We start from the raw sequence: 18,668 nt of genomic DNA on the forward strand, positions 1-18,668 counted from the left end.
TGTAAAGAAAACCCTGCAAACTCGGAGGTCATATTGTTCAGCTCCTATATATATTTATACGTCTACATGCACAGCAGATGTTTCTCCAGATACTTAATTGATGTTTTGGCAGAAAGATGGTATGGAGAAACCTTCATAACAATCTGCATTCCAGTTGATTTACTTTGATTAAATTAAAGATCTAGAAAACAAACCCAAAAACATTTGAAGTGGCTACATGGAAATAAAGAGAACCACATTCTGCTATGATGTAAGTCAGTGCTTCTCCATGTTAAGTGGAATAAAAATACAGGCAGCATCCATCTCTCCTTTATTGGTAAGTGGGCAGCATTTTGCCACTTTGGATAGAGGAATTACACACAGCTAAAGAATTTCTGAGGAAGGCATCTAGCGGATGCTTGTCGGGCTGCTGCCTCGTATAACCAACAGAAGCACTTCCAGAAGCAATTAATCCAGTTCTAATCCAGACACCTAAGGTAGGAGGCATGATCCCTCTGGAGATACCTCCCTCTCCCCAGCCTACCTGACCTGCTTAGAGGAGACGTCTGCTTTCAGACAGCTGAAATTAAGCAAGGGGAATCCCACAGCATCTGACTCTATCCTTCACTTTGTTTCTGCCGCAGTAAAATTGTTACTATTATTATTATTTAAAGTTACATTATGGTAAGACTCAAAGGCCAGGTATGGTGGAGTAAAATGCAATTCCCGACTCCACAAAGAAGACAAGTAATTACAGAATGATTTTGCTTTTAACTCTGTAGTTTGACAGAAAAGAATTACAAACACCGGCCTGCAATTAAAATACGTAATACTTGATTCATAAGATACCAAAATGCCAAAGTATGTACTACATATGTCCCATGACACTTATACAACAGAATGACTATATAGTTTTGGCTATAATGTAAATAAAAAAGTGATTTCTCTTGTTAAGTGTTTCCAGTGCATAATTCTGCCTGAGAGTTGCTCTGAAGTGCAGCCAGTTGATTCATATTTTGGATTCCAATACACTGATTTTCATTATTATTCATTATTCATTACATAAAAAGGTAATGTTTTAATTTTATATAGTACTTTTCATCTAGAAAGATCCCTGAATCCTTCTTGAGTGCTGGAGTTTCAGTACCCAGAGTGCTGGAGGAAGCAGGCTTGTCATAAGTAAAATGCAACTGTGACCAAATTTCTTTATCACATGAACCAAACACTGTAATTTTCATGTGGTCAAGAGGCATGAGGAGCATACGATGTGCCTTAAAGAAGGAATGTGAGTATCAGGAATCTGAGTGGCTCACAGATAGGAGACAATACTGACTCCCCATCACAACTCATACGAGACAGTGGTCAAATTCCTCACCTTTGGACTGGAGCTGTGCTGGACTGTCTCCCCAGTGAGTGGGAGCTCCTGCACCAAAACCAGGCAACCTGACGAGACAAGCTATCGCTTAAATTACTTGTGAGATGTTTGACTCAAACCTGTCATTTAAGCACTGTCTTGTATGAGGCACTGAGTGAGGAATTCAGACGCTATGGTAACAAGCAGGTTGATCTCAGCCATCGTTGATCCTCAGATGTGTTCTTGGTGAGTCCTTTCAACTTTCTGCCTCTTCCAAACCTTTTTCTTCATTGCTTGTGTCCAGCAATAGTTTTCAAGTCTGTATACAGCCACAGTAGCTTAGAGTCTGCACAGCCTCACAGTCATTTCATGGAGCACAAGTTAATAGTATGTATGGGAGGGACTTTGCTATATCTGCATCCAGTATGGCCAACCACATAACCACACACTCAAACTGAATATAACACTGGAACAAAGCAGCTATCACCATGAAAAATGCCTATGCTCCTTTGACAAGCTGTGGCAAGACACCTAGAGATTTTTGGTAGCTTCAGTGAAGTGTTACATTCCATTTAAAGGTGTGGATGTGCAGGATCTGTTGGGGAAAAGGTACATATCACAGCAAAATAGCTGTCTGAGCTGAGAAAAGGTTGGGAAACACTGGTGTGACGTGTCAGATTGCAGAACAGGGACAACCGCCTGTGCAGTGTCTAAGGGGGCAGAGATAAAAACATGGTCAGGACTACAAAGCATCTTTAGAATACAAATGGTTAATGCTTACATACAGAAATGATATGGAGAGGTTGTAAGGTCAAGAATGCAAAAGATAGGGAAATTCAGCACTCCAGCTGGCCTTGCAGCTCATTTTCTTTCTTTGCTGTTTGCAATTCCTTGGTCATACATCATTCCTCCCTCCCATGCTTCAGATGGAGCATTGCTCACAGAGCAGGGAACTATTCAATGCTGATACCCTCTCATTCACCTAAGCACATCATTTTACTGCATTTAATTAAAAAAAAAAAATCAATTTTTATTAGGTTTTGTTCCATACAGTATCCATGGGCTTCACAATACAGAACAACTATATCTCACAACACTCTTGTGAAGGAAGGGGCACCTGGGGAATGGGGCTACCCATAACCAGCGCTGGCACTGCGAACTTGTACAACACAAATGGGTGTCCACCTTGGTACACTACAAGTGACTTTTTGAGGAGCATTTAGCATTTTATAACATTTCATTTGTTCACAGAGAGCTCTGATTGATGATGTTGCTGTTTGGCAAGACTCAGATTGAACCAGAACTGACAGTGGCCACCCATGCTCTGGATTTCATCCATTTCTTAGGTTTCACCTTTTTTCTCCCTAATGAAAGAACAGCTGCACACAAAGACCTGAGCGGTCTTTTAGTACATACCAGCTCTCCAGATGTCGGCCCTTGTCATGAGTAAAATGCAGTTGTGACCAAATAACATGGTCACAGAAAACATATTTCTCCCGACCCACTCTGCCCCCTTACCATGCTGGGGCAGCGGGTTATTTAGGAGAGATTCGGTGGAAACAGCACCACCTGCTGAGCACCCAATATCCTTCCTGCAGGGGCTTCCTGGGGCTGGGGGTTTTGGGAAGGGTAGGATCTGTCTCTACAGCACAAGTGATGTTGGCTACTCAGCTCCTCAAGTTACTGAGCTTAAATCAGTCTGAAGCTTTCCATCCCTGGTATGACTCAAGCTGCTGTTGTCACTTTGCTGTGATTTGAGTCATCTGCTCTGAAGAATAACAACATAATCCTAGTGATAAATATACAGAAGAAATAAGAGAATGGTTTGGGTTAGAAAGGACCTTAAGATCATGCAGTTCCAACCCACCTGCCATGGGAAGGGACACCTTCCACTAGACTAGGTAAATCAATTCAATCCAAGTATGTACACCAATGTATAAACACATACTTCATCCTCAAAGGTCTTTCTTTTCTTTGGGTTCATTCCCAAAGCCTATGCATGTCATGTTGGGTCTCAGGCTCTCCATCATGTCTCCATCCCGTAGTACTCACTACAAAGAGATTCTGGGGCATACTGAGGTATGTTTTGGCTGTCTGGCTGTGATTTCTTGTCCTTTTACTTGGATGGGTACACTTGCAGAGTGGGAGCCTGAATTCTTACAGGTTGACTGATGGAAATACCCATAGGGAGAGGGCTCCAGACCATGAACAGGGAGAGGAAAACACTCAGGGAAGGTTAAATGAAGGCATTCCTGTTCCATGAAGAGGGAGGTGGCTCTTACAGGTGAGCCGGGCCAGCAGCATTTGAGAAGCACCCGTGGGCACCCCAGCTCAGAGCAGCTTCCAGGGTCTGAAGGGAGCTACCAGGATGCTGGAGAGGGACTCTTCATCAGTGACTGTAGTAACAGGACAAGGGGTGATGAGTTCAAACTGAAACAAGAAGTTTAGATTAGATATAAGGAAGTTCTTTACTGCAAGGGTGCTGAGGCACTGGCACAGAAGCTGTGCCTGCCCCATCCCTGGCAGTGTTCAAGGCCACAGGGTTGGACACAGGGGCTTGGAGCAACCTGCTCCAGTGGAAGGTGTCCCTGCCCGTGGCAGGAGGGTTGGAACTGGGTGATCTTAAGGTCCTTTCCAACCCAAACCGTTCTATGCTTCTATGCTCCGCACATCCCCCCTCACCCCCAGCCCGGATCTCTCCACGCCTGACAACAAAGGAGGCGGTCGGCGGTGACTCAGCGGCGGGCCCGCCTCTGGCCCGCCCCGCCGCTCCCCTCAGGCGAGGCTGGGCCGGCTCCGCGCGTGTGGCGGGGCCGCGCTGGCGGACACTCAGTGAGTGACCGAGCGGGCAGCGCCGGCTCACTCTTCCCCTGCTCCCGCCTCGGGGTCCCCCTGCCCTCGTCCCCCCACGGGAGAGCCGCCCCGGCGAGGTAGGTTTTGTGTCTCCTCACACAAAGGCGCTGCGCTGGCGGGGTGGGACGGGACAGCCGCGGGGTGGGGAGGGAAGGCGGCTCCCGGTGAGGGTCCGGGTGGTGGCGGTGTCCCATCGCCGTACCCCCTCCTCACGCTGTGGGGTGCTGCGGGGCGGGACGCGGCGGCACCCCCGGGCTGTGGGGGTCCGGCGGAAGAGCCCCGGCTCTGCGCCTTCATTCGTGAAGGGAAACCCTGCGAGTTGATAGTGGCTTTGTAAGAGCAATAATGAAGGGGGGAGCGAAGTAGAAGGGAGCCCGGAAAGGGTGCGGGGCACCGAGGATGTCACAGGTCCCGCCGGCCAGGGGGCCGCCGAAGGCCCCCCCCCCCCCCCCGAGTTGGCTGGGGCTGAGGAACCGGCGGGGCCTTTCTGCTTCCCGGAGGGCAAACTTACTTATTCTCTGGTGACTTTGGGGGTTGGAGCCGGGGTGTGTGGTGTTGGATGGGAAGAAGAGGTGGAAAATAAGAAATAGATATATTCTGTTTCCTATAGGTCCTGCCTTGTAGAATGAGGGTTCAGAGCAGTCGAACTTCTGATGTAGACAGTGGATGTTGCCTTACAAATCTTTAGAAGCAGTAAACACTGGGAGTGTGGTGAGCACTTGCGCTGTCCCCCTGTGCTCCCATCCTTCCCAGTGCGAGTCTGTCAGAGTTTCCCTTCAGGCAGTCCAAATGTCCAGGTTTTCCTATGTGTTGGGTTGGAAAGCATTGCGTCTGGCCAGAGTAACTGCATGGATAAACCCATTTAGGAGGTTCATAAGGGGAAGGGATGCAGTGCAGGAGCTCTGTGTATCAAAACTACTTGTTTGCTTCTTCCAGTGGATTTCTTTTCATAGCTTAATGAGTTCTGGCATGTATCAATACTGTGCGACTGCAGAGTATGGCCGTGGCTGGCATCAGAGCAGAGCTTGGTCCTGTTAAGTTCAGGGCATGTTTGTAGCAAACTGAAGAGCGAGGCAGGAACTTGTGAACTTTCTGGGTTTTGTGGAGAATTCTGCGTAGTCAAACAAAAATGCAGCAGAACGAGGGGAAGATGCTTCTGTGTGAGCTGTGTGCATCTTGTGGTGGGAGTACTGTTGAGTAACGCTGGCAGCGTTGCTGTTTTGCATTGTGGTACGTATATGTGTATGTACTAAGTCCTGTGGCACCAGTGAGGATATTTAACTTTGGCTTGGCACAGAAGTGGGAGAATGGAAGAATGTTGTTAAAAAAATGGCAATAATTGCTTGGGGATCTTCTAGGTAATTTGAGGGGGTTTTAAACTGTCTTTAATCTCGCTGTGTTGTGAACAGAACACTAGGAATCTCTTACTTTATTGATGGTTGTTTTCCTAGCAATATAGGGACAGAGAGTACGTACTATGTGATAGCTGGTTGCTTATTGCCAGCAATATTTGCTCGGGGACAATAAACAATTGTTTGCTGGGCTTTATTAAAAAGAACCACAAGATCCCTATATCTCCTAAAACAAAGCCTTTATTGTCTTAAAGCAACTGTGGGCCGATTTCATGCTTGGTGTAGTTCCACTGATGTCCGTGGAGTTTTGCCAGGGATCATTCTGGCAGGTGAAGTGTCACTTCTGTTTTTCAGAGTCCAAAATGCTCAAGAGTAATGCTGCTACTTTGCCTCCAGCATTAAAGTATTGTTAACTCAAATGGTATGCTGATGCTTCCCAAAAGGAAGAGGTAGAGGTGGGAGAGTCATCTCATCAGATCCTCTAAATACTTCCCTGCTTCCTTTTTCCTTTCTGCATCTGATCTTACACCCCTTTATTTACTCTCTTAGTCCTTTTTCTGTCTTAGCACCTCTTTTCTCTCTTCAAAATTAAGAAGTTTCTCTGAACTCCAGCTCACCCTTGAGCTTTTAAAGGTCTCGAGTCTTGCTGTACTGAGCCCTACACCATCCCTGCACAACAACTAGGTAAGTGAGTAGCTGTGTGGCAGCTGCAGTTGGGAAATCTTTCTTGCACATGGTTCTTTACAAGCTGACTTATGTGGTGGCTCTGGTCAGTGTGTTTTGCTGAAGTGGCAGATTGTCTGACAGTCATGCTGTGGAACAGCCAGGCTTGAGACAGACAGTTGCTGGGATGGAGGTGGGGAGTCACTTGGTTTTTACATTTTGCTGTACTCCGGATGCTGAGAAACAACTCTTTTTGACAACCCGCTTCATAACATTAGTAAGGACGGGAAAATCACCTGAAAATAGGAGTAGAATTAAAATGGGGAAACATAGAAGAAATATTCTTGTTTAATATGTGAGAAAAAGAATGGAACTGTTTAACTAGTAATCTTCTTCAACAGAACTTTGGCTCTATAAAAGTTTCAAAACCAAAGATTTTCTTGAATAAAACTGTTATTTTTTTTTGTAGGCAGTTATCAGTGTTACATACACACGGCCAACTCTAAGACTGTTCTGACACTGTGGGAGCTTTAAAGAGAGCAAGCTTCACTGCTCAGTTTTGCAGCATCTCTGCTGAGACATTTTTGTTTCTGACATCTTTGTGCTGTACAACTTTGGCTCTATCTGCATTTCATAAGTGCACAAAAAAAGCATGTTAGACACAACTGACAGCTGATACCCTTCTGATGCTTTTGGAAAAAGCACGTATCGAAGAGCAAGACACATGCAACTCTGAATGGGAAAAAATGTGCTTAATGCTTCTTTAATTCAATGATTAGTCTAAAGTTTGTTCTGGTTTGGCCAGACCCTATGTGCTCAGTGGCAGTGTGGTTTGCTGCTTAACATGATGTTGCAAAGAGCCTGCAACTCTTCTGTATTTACTTAAAAGAGTACGTAAGTTGGGGTTTTGATGTTTAATTTTAACATCAGACAGTGGAAGGATCCAGCTGTGGAAAGGGAATTGGTCACTTGCTAACCTGAACATAGAGCTGCAGATTTGACAGGAGAAATATTTTGTAGGAGGAAGTTCAATTATCTGTCTAGGATTGCATTTCTCAGTGATATTTCCTCCTTCCAGATCTTGCATATGTCTGTGTGTGCTTCATTCTTACTAATCCTCTCAACACTCTATGGAAGTAGAAAGGTGTTGCAGCTTCTCACTGTGAGGAAGACCCCTTTCCTTTGCAGGTGAGGATTAAAACCACCACAAAGTAAATGGGTCATCCATGACTACACAGTGGTGCAAGAACTTGAACTTACGTTTCCTGAAGTAGTGGCTGGTGTTGAAATGAGAAAATTTCACCCTGCACAGAGTAGAAGAGGCACAGTCCAAACGTCAGGGTTTTGCGATAAGTGCTTAGAAAGACATTCAGCGTACACAGGAGAGGAAAAACAGGAAGGGATGTTTTTCTTCTCCTTTCTACACCTGCCTTTAAACAGTGTGTGCTGTTTTACACATGGGTTTCTGGCTGGACCTCTGGGAGGTCCTTCATCTGGCTCCTTGCACAGTTGCATACAAGCAGGTGTCAGCAGAAGGGAAGAGAAGTCTTTGCAGAGCCAGGAGGGTCCTGGCAGGACTAAGACTGCCTTTGTGTGACCCCAGCAGCTGCATGAGATAATTCGAGTGCAGATCCTCACCCTGAGAGGCCACACTTGTACTTCTGGGTCTCTTATTTCTGATGGGTGCACCCACAGAACTGCTGTTGTTGCTCGGCTGCTCTTCCACTTGAGGGTGTGGGTGCGAAGGACTGTATGTGGCAACTCTCTTGCTGTAATCCCTGGATTACAGGGATTATGTGAGCAGGGAGGACTGCAAGAAAAGGATGTGGTCTTTTCTTCCCCTTTCTAACTCATAAATTCCAGAGGATGCCTCCCACCTTTGTATTTCATCACACTGAGAAAACTGAAGTTTGCAGTAAGGTTTTTCGTTACAGCACTGTGTTTGGTGGTTGACTGTTACAGTTGCAAAGTCTGTCACAGTTTTAACTTCAGTTTCAAAACAGCAGCCTACTTCCTGTGTTCAGGCCAATGCTGCAAATTTTGCGCAGTGAAGGGTAGGAAACGCGCAGGTGAAACTCGAGCAGCATTTCCAAGTTGTGTCTAAGAAAGAATAAGGCACAAAGATTTTTTGGATCAGTTATGTGCAGTTCTGTGTCCATTGATCTGTATCATGTTTTAAAAGAACGTTTGAAATCAGTAGCTGCTATAATTGATGGGTCTATAGCTGAAAGGGCAGGCTTTGTGGCGACTTGGTGCAGTTTGCTTTCTGTTATAGATCTAAGTCTGGCTTGGAGTTAATTGAGTCTTCAGCAGGTCATCAGCTTGTTTTAGATGGAAAAAGGGTCCTAGTTTCATGATGAGTGCAATAACCTTTGCCTTATTTAACTTTATTCTAGAAGCAAACCTCCTGAATTTGCTTACATTTGTAAAGATTCCTGTAAAGGTTGCCTTTTGTGCAATTACGTGCCACTCTTCAAAGCGCGGAACAGCACAGTCATTTAGGAACAGTGGGATGAGATCAATTTATTTTCACATTTATACTGTAGTCTCGGGCAGTGTGTGTGCCTGCAGGATGAACTGCAAAACCTCTCTTCTGTCCTCTTGCAAATCTTAACTTCTTACAATTGCTGACCCTCTTTATGAGCTGCATTAGAGTCCTGTAGAGAACTATTTTTACAGTGATGAATCATGAAACGTGCTCTCTCTGTAAGGGATGCTTTAATGTCCTGGACAGCAACCTTGCTGCTTGTTGTGGTGAGATGGGTCTTATTTTTTCCCTGGTACCCACAAATTATTGACCACTCCAGTAAGCTGGAGAGCCAAAACGTACAAATGCTTTGGAGGAGAAACTGCCCTCATGTTTGACTGTGGTTGATGCAGTCCTCCTGCTTTGCAGTATAATATATTTAAGGGAGGCAAAACTGAGTCATGAAACTGCTCGTTATTGTCTAGAGGAAAACCTACGTTAAGCTGCTTTTGCTTACTTGAATATTAAGAGTTCTCTTGTCTGTCTTGGAAGGACATTCAGTTCTCCATGCTTGTGCCCACTGGTGCTAAGCAAACTCACCCAGTGGTGCCTGCTCTGAATGGGAGCCAAATACTGCCTGTCAAAGGTATCTCAATAGCAATGGCATTCAGTGGGTCTTCTGGTGGGCTGGTGAGAGAAGGTTGATGATGGGAAATAATAGAACAATTCTTTTCACTGCTTGCCTGTACAGTGAATGGGCATTTGTAAGACCTCATATATATACACAGGCTTTTGTTCTGGTGCTAGTAATAAAACAGAGTTCACAGCTCTGAGTAGTCAAGACGATGTGACAAGAAGTGGGTCGAAACCATTCATGTGTGCATAACAGCACTCTTAATTTAGGCCAATGCCTGTGGTGGATGCTTCTAAACAAGCTGAAAAGATTTCAGGGGAGCTGGAGTTCATGCTGTCAGATGGGTGAAGTGCACCTCTAGATGAGCAGAGCACTTAAGGATGGCATCAGTATGGATGATCTTGAGTTGCTTTGCATGTTAATATGCGCATAGAGCAAAAGCTTTATAGTTTAGTACCTCTGAAGAGCAAGGAGTTTAGTTTGAGCCAAAGGAAATTTTCTTCTTCCTGGCAGGATGAGTTGCTGAGCAGACCTTCAAATGTGTGCAAATATGTTTAAATACTCTCCCCTCTTTTGAAGTTCTTCGCCCAGTTCCTTTAAAAGCTGCACCAGCATCACTGACCAGGCTGTTCTCTGACTCTTCATTTCGAACTGTCCCCGCAGAGTTGTCTGCTGTAAAATGTCACAATAAAAGTGACATCAGTTGCAGAAACTTTCTAGCAAGAAGTATGGGTCTAACTAAGTCCTTTTCGCTTTGAAAATGAGATTCACTATGTAAAGTGCTTCTCCTTCCTATAATGTTTTTGACTGAAGCTGGCGAACTGAAGCTGGCGAATGGATTACATTTCGCTACTGGAACATGTTGTCTTGGATCTGTTAATCCTATTATTTACTTTGAAACAGGTAACAAGGTTAAGGAGATGACTTCTTAGTGTTTTTAAAGAGGAACAAATAGGTCTTAACTAGCTGGAAAGTATAAATATCGCTAAAGGGCAGCATAAGCAGGTTAAGAACTTCAAAAGAAGTGAGAGTATTTAAACACTGCTGCGCTTCTTTGATCCTGTAGCAGTGGGCCATATGGGTACCCAAGTAGCTAACTTTTCTGCTCAACTTGTAATTTAGGTATCTGGTCTTTTCCTAATCCACTGCCATGATTTCCTATGGCAAAGTAGTTCTTCCTTTCCTTGAAGCTGTCATGGTGTTGCTAGCATGGGATGACTACCGGCAGCATTTGTCAGGAAAAGGCTGAGCTTTTTAGAAAAGGCAGGCCTGGCAGGCAGGGAGGGGGAGTTGCCCTTTATGTTAGGGATAGGCTGGAGAGTATGGAACTCTGTCTGGGGACAGGTGAGCAGTCAACAGAGTTTGTGGGTCAGGGTTAAAGGGAATATAGCTATGGGAGACATTACTGTGGGGATCTGTTACAGACCACCTGATCAAGGAGAACCTGCAGATGAAGCACTCCATAGACAGATAGGAAAAGCCTCACGCTCACAGGTCCTTGTTCTCATTGGTGACTTCAACCACCCTGACATCTGTTGGAAGGATGGTACGGCCTGGCACAAGCAATCCAGGAGGCTCCTCGACTGTGTGGAAGACAATTTCCTTCTGCAAGTAATAGAGGAGCCAACAAGGAGAGGTGCCATGCTTGACCTCGTGCTCACCAACAGGGAAGGGCTCGTTGGAAATGTGACGCTCCAGGGCAGCCTTGAATGCAGCGATCACGAGATGGTCGAATTTGAGATTCTCAGGACAGTGAGAAGAGCGTGCACAAGCTCACTGCCCTGGACTTCAAAAGAGCAGACTTTAGCCTCTTCAGGAACCTGCTTAGTAAGGTTCCATGGGATATAGCCCTAGAGGGCAGAGGGCCCAAGACTGTTGGTTGATATTCAAGGATCACCTGCTACAAGCTCAGGATTGTTGCATCCCAACTAGAAGGAAGCTCAGCAGGAGGGCCAGGAGACCTCCTTGGATGGATAAGGAGCTCCTGAGGAAAATTCAAATGAAAAAAGAGGCTTATAATAAGTGGAAGCAAGGACAGGTGGCCTGTGAAGAGTACAGGGATGTTGTCCGGGAAGCTAGGGACCAGGTTAGGAAAGCTAAGGCCCAGTTAGAATTAAACTTGGCTAGGGGTATTAAGGATAACAGGAAGGGATTCTACAAGTACATAGCAAATAAAAACAGACTAGGGAGAACGTAGGCCCCCTCAGGAAGCTCTCGGGAGAACTGGCTACACAGGATTTGGAGAAGGCTGAGGTTCTGAATGACTTCTTTGCCTCAGTCTTCACTGGCAAAGGCTCTGACCACACCATCCCAAGTCTTGGAAGGCAGATGCAGGGACTGTGAGAATGAAGACCTTGGGCCCACTGTAGGAGAGGATCTGGTTCGAGACCATCTTAAATATCTGAACGTGCACAAGTCCATGGGTCCTGATGAGATCCATCCGCGGGTCCTGAAGGAGCGGGTGAATGAAGTTGCGAAGCCGCTGGCCATCATATTTGAGAAATCATGGCAGTCAGGTGAAGTTCCCAATGACTGGAAAAAGGGAAATATAACCCCCATTTTCAAGAAGGAGAAAATGGATGACCTGGGGAGTTACAGACCAGTCAGTCTCACCTCTGTGCCTGGCAAAATCTTGGAGCAGATTCTCCTGGATGGCATGCTAAGGCACATGAAAAACAACAAAGTGCTTGGTGACAGCCAGCATGGCTTCACTAAGGGGAAATCCTGCCTGACCAATTTGGTAGCCTTCTATGATGGGGCTACAGAACTGATGGACAGGGGTAGAACTGTTGATGTCATCTACCCGGACTTGTGTAAAGCGTTCGACACTGTCCCACATGACATCCTTGGAGAGACATCAATTTGATGGATGGACCACTCGGTGGATAAAGAACCGTCTGGATGGCCGCTCACAAAGAGTTGTGGTCAATGGCTCAGTGTCCAGCTGGAGACCAGTAATAAGTGGTGTCCCTCAGGGATCGGTGTTGGGACCGGTCTTGTTCAACATCTTTGTCGCTGACATGGACAGTGGGATTGAGTGCGCCCTCAGCAAGTTTGCGGATGACACCAAGCTGTGTGGTTCAGTTGATACGCTGGAGGGAAGGAATGGCATCCAGAGGGACCTTGACACACTTGTGAGGTGGGCTGATGCCAACCTCATGAAGTTTAACCATGCCAAGTGCAAGGTCCTACAGCTGGGCAGGAGCAATCCCAGGCACAGCTACAGGTTGGGCAGAGAAGAGATTCAGAGCAGCCCTGCGGAGAAGGACTTGGGGGTGCTCATCAATGAGAAAATGAACATGAGCCAGCTTCAGTGTGCGCTTGTAGCCCAGAAAGCCAACCGTATCCTGGGCTGCATCAAAAGGAGTGTGACCAGCAGGACCATGGCAGGAGGGTTGGAAGTGGATGATCGTAAGGTCCTTTCCAACCCTAACCATTCTATGATTCTATGGTACTGTAAGAAACAGTATCCCTCAGGAATGAAAGGATATGAAAGCTCAACAAGCCATTTACAAGGACCTACAATCTTTCCAGTGAATGTGTTTAAACTAGGTAATTCCTGCTTCAAATTTTATATTGTGTATTTGAAAAACAAACTGTCAGGGTAAACAAATCCTTCCAATGTCTATTTCGAGTAGATAAATATTTATTATTGTCCTTTTACAGATTGAGAAACAAAGGCTGAATTGACTTGCCTACAGCTACAACTGATTAGTGCGTGGTTACAATTTGATCTGAGGACGTCGCAAATGGAAACCTAATGAAGAGATAATATAAACTTTATATTTCAAGCATAAATTCATGACCCCAGTATAGAAATCATCTTCCCTTTATAGAAATCTTCTACTTTAGGCAAGTAGGTAGCCTAAAATGCTGCTTCTTACTGAAAACAGGATCTGGTTAGACCATGATCATTACCTTGCTTGCCAATTTTGTGTGTCTTGCACTACCATTAACTTTGTTGCTACTGAGAAAATTCCTAAAGACAAATTAGAATTCAAATTAGATTTTCCAATAATCAAAGTTCAGCTGAGGAGCACACAGCAAATTAGGCTTCATCTCAAAAGCTGCAAAACAATCATGCTGGAGATTTCCTTTACTTATTTCCCGGATAGATTATTGCTGTGAGTCACTCAGAGCAGTCGTACTAAATGTAGAAATGCAGCTGACTCAAAGACAAGTGATTGGCACTGGCTTATGGGATGTCATTAACTGTGGCTTCATTAAATTGCTGTTTTCCCTCTGTCATAGAATCACAGGATGGCTTGGTTTAGAAAAGACCTTAAGATCATCCTGTTCCATGGGCAGGGATGCCTCACCCAAGGCTCTGTCCAGCCTGACCTTGAACACTGCCAGGGATGGAGCATTTGCCACCTCTCTGGACAACCTGTTCTAGTGCCTCACCACCCTCACCTGGTCAAATGTTAATCTTCATTACAATTTGGGCTAGGTTTAGAATAAAAATTTCTTGTTTTGTATCTGGTGAGCTCTCCGGATCACAAGAGCCATGACCTTTATTTTGTTAATGTAAAGGATGATGTATCTTGAAGCACAACACTCACTTGCTAGAGGGGTTATAGTATTCAGGGGTTACCATAGCACTTCAGTACTTGCGCATTCTGGGATAACAGTGTGGTCTGTAACAGGCTTTGGGATTCCCACGCATCCCCTGCATTTTTCTAGAGATGCATTTGGAAAGAATTCAGTTAATTGCAGTTTTCAGTCAATGCCTTCCTGTCATCCATGAAAATTAAGAGATAGCAAGGTCATATATATCTATATGGTGTTTCTGTACAAGCTGAGGCAGTATCAGACTTTTATTTATAATTTTTTAGCTTTAAACATACTAAGTTAGAAAGCAAAGCAAACTTCTCTTAGTTTTCTGTACTAGATGTTTAAATTGGATTCCTTAAATGCCTTGTTTGCTCTGGTGCTTGTGAGTCATTTGAATGTGACCAATGGAAAACCTAAAGTAAATATGAGATAGTACATTCTGGAGAATCAAAAGGTCCTACAACGAGTTGTGGTGATTTTTTTAAGACATTTTAAATGTCTTTCTGTAAACCAATTATTGAATGAAGAGCAGGTGAATGGAAGTGTAAAAGCTTCAATTGTTAAAGTTTGGGACATGGAAAGCCTAGACTAGATCTAAGTGTTATTACTTCAGAGTCCTTAATGGAAGGGGAGTAGAAGAGCCTTTTTAAAGGGCTTTCTTTATCTTTGCCTGGGATTTATAATTGAATCTAGGGCTTGGAGTTTACAGGGTTGGATTGGCATTGGAGTGGAAGTATTCACATACTATTCAATGTAAGGGGGTCAGATTTTTCTGTTGTCTTTCTCTCAACTCCCTTAATTTAGTCTTTACTGTGAATTGTTTCTTTTCTGATGTGTGTATTTTCTGTGTCTCTTGTGCAAAGCTCAAATGTACAATAGTGTAATTCCTCTCCCCTTCATCTGAGTAGTGTTTGCTAAGAGCGTCTTATCCAGAACCAGCTGTTTTGAAGCTGAAATCCTGACTTCAGAAGGTAAAGGCTCTCAGCTGAAATCTGGCTAAGGTGTACACATATGTGCACTAAAGAAAAGCAAGCTGTCTTGCAGCTTTAACTCCTGGTGGCACCAGACCTTCTGTCCTCCCAGCAGCATTCTGGACTCCATGTGTTGCTTTTCATAGCACAGAGCAAAGCTCTGTGACTCAGTACAAGCGTGTATGTATCTTCCACAGCCAAATGATGACGATGATGAACTGCAGCTGGGTCTGTGCCTGATTCCCCTCTAAGCATGAGCAAAATAAGCAAGAGAAGTAAAAGCAAAGAACGCAGTAACTGGAAAGACTTTCAGTGAGACAGCTTTTCCTCATCTGAGTAAATGGCCTGGGATTAAACTGTGTTTATTCTCATTGCAGCATTATCCCATATAAGACAATTCATTAAAGATTGTTTCTTTTTGCTTTTTCTGAAGTGAAAGATGCTTCAGATTGTAGCTGTCAGTTATTACAGGAAGTCTGTAAAATGTCTGAAAGTGATTCGTGCAAGAATCAAAAGTTTTAATCATGTTTATCACAGTGATGGTGTATTTTTCTTAATAGAAGAGGTCTTCGTACTTAAAACTGGAATAGTGTTGGCTTTAGGGGCTTTTTTGTTTGTTTTGGTTTGTTTGTTTTTGTTTTTACTTGTATATGCCACAGAAGCCAGAGGTATTCTACAGGACATCTACTTTCAGAAAGAATGCAGGCAGGAAAGTACATTGGAGTTGATGTTTTCATCAGCATGGTGTTTAAATTTTGCCCTTATCTCTGTATTGGGGAAGAAAATGGGTCATGCTATAATACTAGACTGGAAAGTAAATGAGATGTGAGATAACAACAGCAACAAAATAATCTGGCGTATCTGTTTGTACCGTATGTATTTCTGCTACAAACGGAAACTGCAAATGTTCTCGCTGATGTGCACGAGAAAAGCTTGCATGAACCTTTCACACCAGCATCACAAGCTTGAGCTCTTCCATGCTGCCTAGCTAAACCCCTGTTGTTATCCAGCCCACATGTAGCCAGCGTGGGGATCCTCCCATTTTGCCTTCCATAAACCTTGGTTTTGTTTTCCTGACAATTCATTTCCTGTTGATCCAAATTCTTAGTTTATTTGGGGGTTTTGTTTGTTTGTTTTGGGTTTTATTTTCTCAGTGTGCTTCCAAGAGCTGCTCCTTGTAACTGTGGTGTAGCAGCACTGGGATAAGCCTGGACTCCTGGCTGGAGTCTTTCATTACTCAGCCACCAGTTCACATGAAATTTAGGGGAGCCTCACATCTTGAATGCTTCAAACCCTTTAAAAACCAGACAAAACTTATGAGGAGGGCTACGAGTGCACATTTAAATTACCATATAGGAAATCTAAGGTCATTTAACTTAAATACCTGACCTCATCCGGTATTTGTTTCTTGATTGTGAAACAGTCTTTCTTGATATGTTTTTGCGGCTTAGCTTTGCACCAAGGAAACTCCCTGTGGTGGCTCTTGCAGTCTGGTTTTGCTAGTGCCATACTGATTTAAGTAAGATGTGGGCATGAGAACAGCATCCTAGATTCTTCCTACTTGACATTTGAATGCTTTAGAACATGATAGCTATCTTTTTAGCAAGCCTGTTGTGCAAGCTAGGTTGCCCAGGGAGGTTGTGAATGCTCCATCCGTGGCAGTGTTCAAGACCAGGTTGGATGAGGCCTTGGGTGATATGATTTAGCGTAAGGTGTCCCTGCCCATGGCAGGGGGTTGGAACTAGATGATCTTAAGGTCCTTTCCAACCCTAACGATTCTATGATTCTATGATTCTAAGCAAACCATGCGGATTTCCTTTAGCTCTTGTTAACTGTCATTTGGTGTGTAGCTGAGATGGAGCACAGTAAATACATTTTTATTCTCGCTAACTTCTGATCAATGAGCAACGTCAGAACTCTGTAAAGCTGAAGACAGGGGAAAAAAACCCTCTGTGTTTCAGTCCCCTCATTTGGTTACAAATCTAAAGGCGTAATGTTAATTTATTGCTTTGTAACTGACTGAGTTATTCCCATAATTCAGCAAGATGTGCATTGCAAAGTCTTGAAAATGAGGGTAGAAACTCGTGTTCTTTCTAATTGTTATGTATTTGTAAATGGGCTTCAGGCCTTGGAGCTGGAAGACTAACCACTGAATTCAGCATACTTCTGGGTTGTATCACAGAAAGATCAAACGTGGCTTTATGTGAAGTGGACACTTGGACACACTGGTATGAAACTCATAAGCCCACAGTGAATATATGTTGGCTGATTTTGGGGGAGGGGGGGTGGGGGGGGGCATTGTTTCTTTTCCACAGTCAAAGACCATATTATAAAGCAATTAATTTCTTTGTATCAGTGGCCTGTCACATCATGTAGGACCAATCTTCGCTTCCATAGGAAATACCTATTAACGAAAGCTGCCGCAGACCTGAGCTTGTGTTATAACTGTATTATCTCTGTTGGCCAATAACCACATGTTGTATCTGGTATGCATCCCAGTGCATGAACATGCCTGGTGAGTAACTTATGAAAAACAAATATAACAATGGTTGACATATTTGGCCAACTTGCAGAGTATCAGGATCTCATTATTTCTTTTCCTCCTTCCTGCCCTTTGGGGTTTTTATTCAGAACTTGCCTTTTTTAATGCAGCATTTCCCCTTATCAGCCTAGGCAAGGGTCTTTCCTGTCAGGAAGGCTGAGGACCACATTCTACAGAGGAGGGGAAAAATAAAGGATATCAGAAATTTACCACTTACTACTATCAATAAAACTTTAATTAACTAAATGCTCTGTCTGGCCTCTTGCCCATGTAATAAATAAAAATCAGAGCAACTCTCCTAAGCCATTATTTGCTGTTATCAGAAATACTTCTGTTTCCATTTACGTTGTCATCCTGCAGTGAAGCTAAAGATGAATTGGCTGGCAAGTCTCTATGTGCAAAGAAATCTTGGTGATGCAGGTTGTGGTTCCTTATATTTGCGTGTCCTAAAGAGTCGCCTTCATCAAACCATTTAAAATCACCTTTCTATATACAAAAAGTATGGATCCTGCAGCAAGACTCCTGTTGACTTTGCTTATAAGGTCTGTCCAGGGTTGCCTCAATTTACTGCAGGATGCCACCTCCTTGGACAGGAAAATTCCTGTTCAGCAAAGCCTGTGCCTTGCTTCCTCCCATACCATTAACCCAGTTCCTGTTGATGAGAGGTCTTTCTGCAAATGATGCTCAACCTAGTAAGTCAGATTTAAACTGTCTGAGAAGGTACTGGGCAGCTGATGGTGGCTGGAGGAATGAACTTCCTCACCCTAAACCTATGCAAGGTTTTACTTAGTTCTCCACTTTTTATGCTGGAGACCAGTAGTGGCCTGCCTGCCTCTCCAGAAGGGGCTGAATCAGTAGCAGTGCTGCCTGCAAGTGGTTGTCCTTTAGGCACAGTTATGGTGATGACTCATAAGGAAGGAAACAACCATTCTAACCACCTTGCTTTTATTTTTGTTCCCGAATCTCCCAGTTTTTATCTCTAATCCTCAGGCTCAGCCAATGAGGTTTAACACTGAGCTGATTCTGTGAAACATTAAGCTGTCAGAAGGGAGATTTGCTGTGCTGCCTGAGATGAAGCGGGGTCTTGTCAGATCCCCATCAGGCAAACCACATATCTCTATGTCCCTCCAGAGCCCAGCGGTGCCCCCTGGTACCCCGCAAGGGCAGAGCCTAGGAGCAGCATTAGCGCTGAACTCCAAGTGCAGCCCTGGTACCGGATGTGAGCTGGGACGCCTTTCATCTGCAGGTTTGTGTGATTCTTTTCCCCTCCATCGTCCTCCTGTGGACTGATGATGGGGC

General features: G+C 44.3%; 1 protein-coding gene across 2 annotated transcripts in view; it reads left to right on the forward strand.

Annotated features, from left to right (window-relative positions):
* The first annotated feature begins 4,153 nt into the window (after positions 1-4,153).
* FAM107B (family with sequence similarity 107 member B) overlaps positions 4,154-18,668 on the forward strand; it is a 59,185-nt gene continuing 44,670 nt past the window's right edge. Inside the window, exon 1 of one of the 2 annotated variants that reach the window (XM_057422427.1) lies at positions 4,154-4,263. The gene's annotated coding sequence lies outside the window, so the exon portion shown is untranslated. Of the gene's footprint in view, positions 4,264-6,086; positions 6,223-18,668 lie in introns of those variants that run through there. The other variant, XM_057422426.1, reaches the window with a different exon arrangement.

This window comes from Pezoporus wallicus, unplaced genomic scaffold, assembly GCF_028554395.1.
Source record: "Pezoporus wallicus isolate ANWC-B61680 ecotype Strahan unplaced genomic scaffold, APGP_CSIRO_Pwel_v1 contig_3058, whole genome shotgun sequence".
Lineage (NCBI taxonomy): Eukaryota > Metazoa > Chordata > Aves > Psittaciformes > Psittacidae > Pezoporus > Pezoporus wallicus.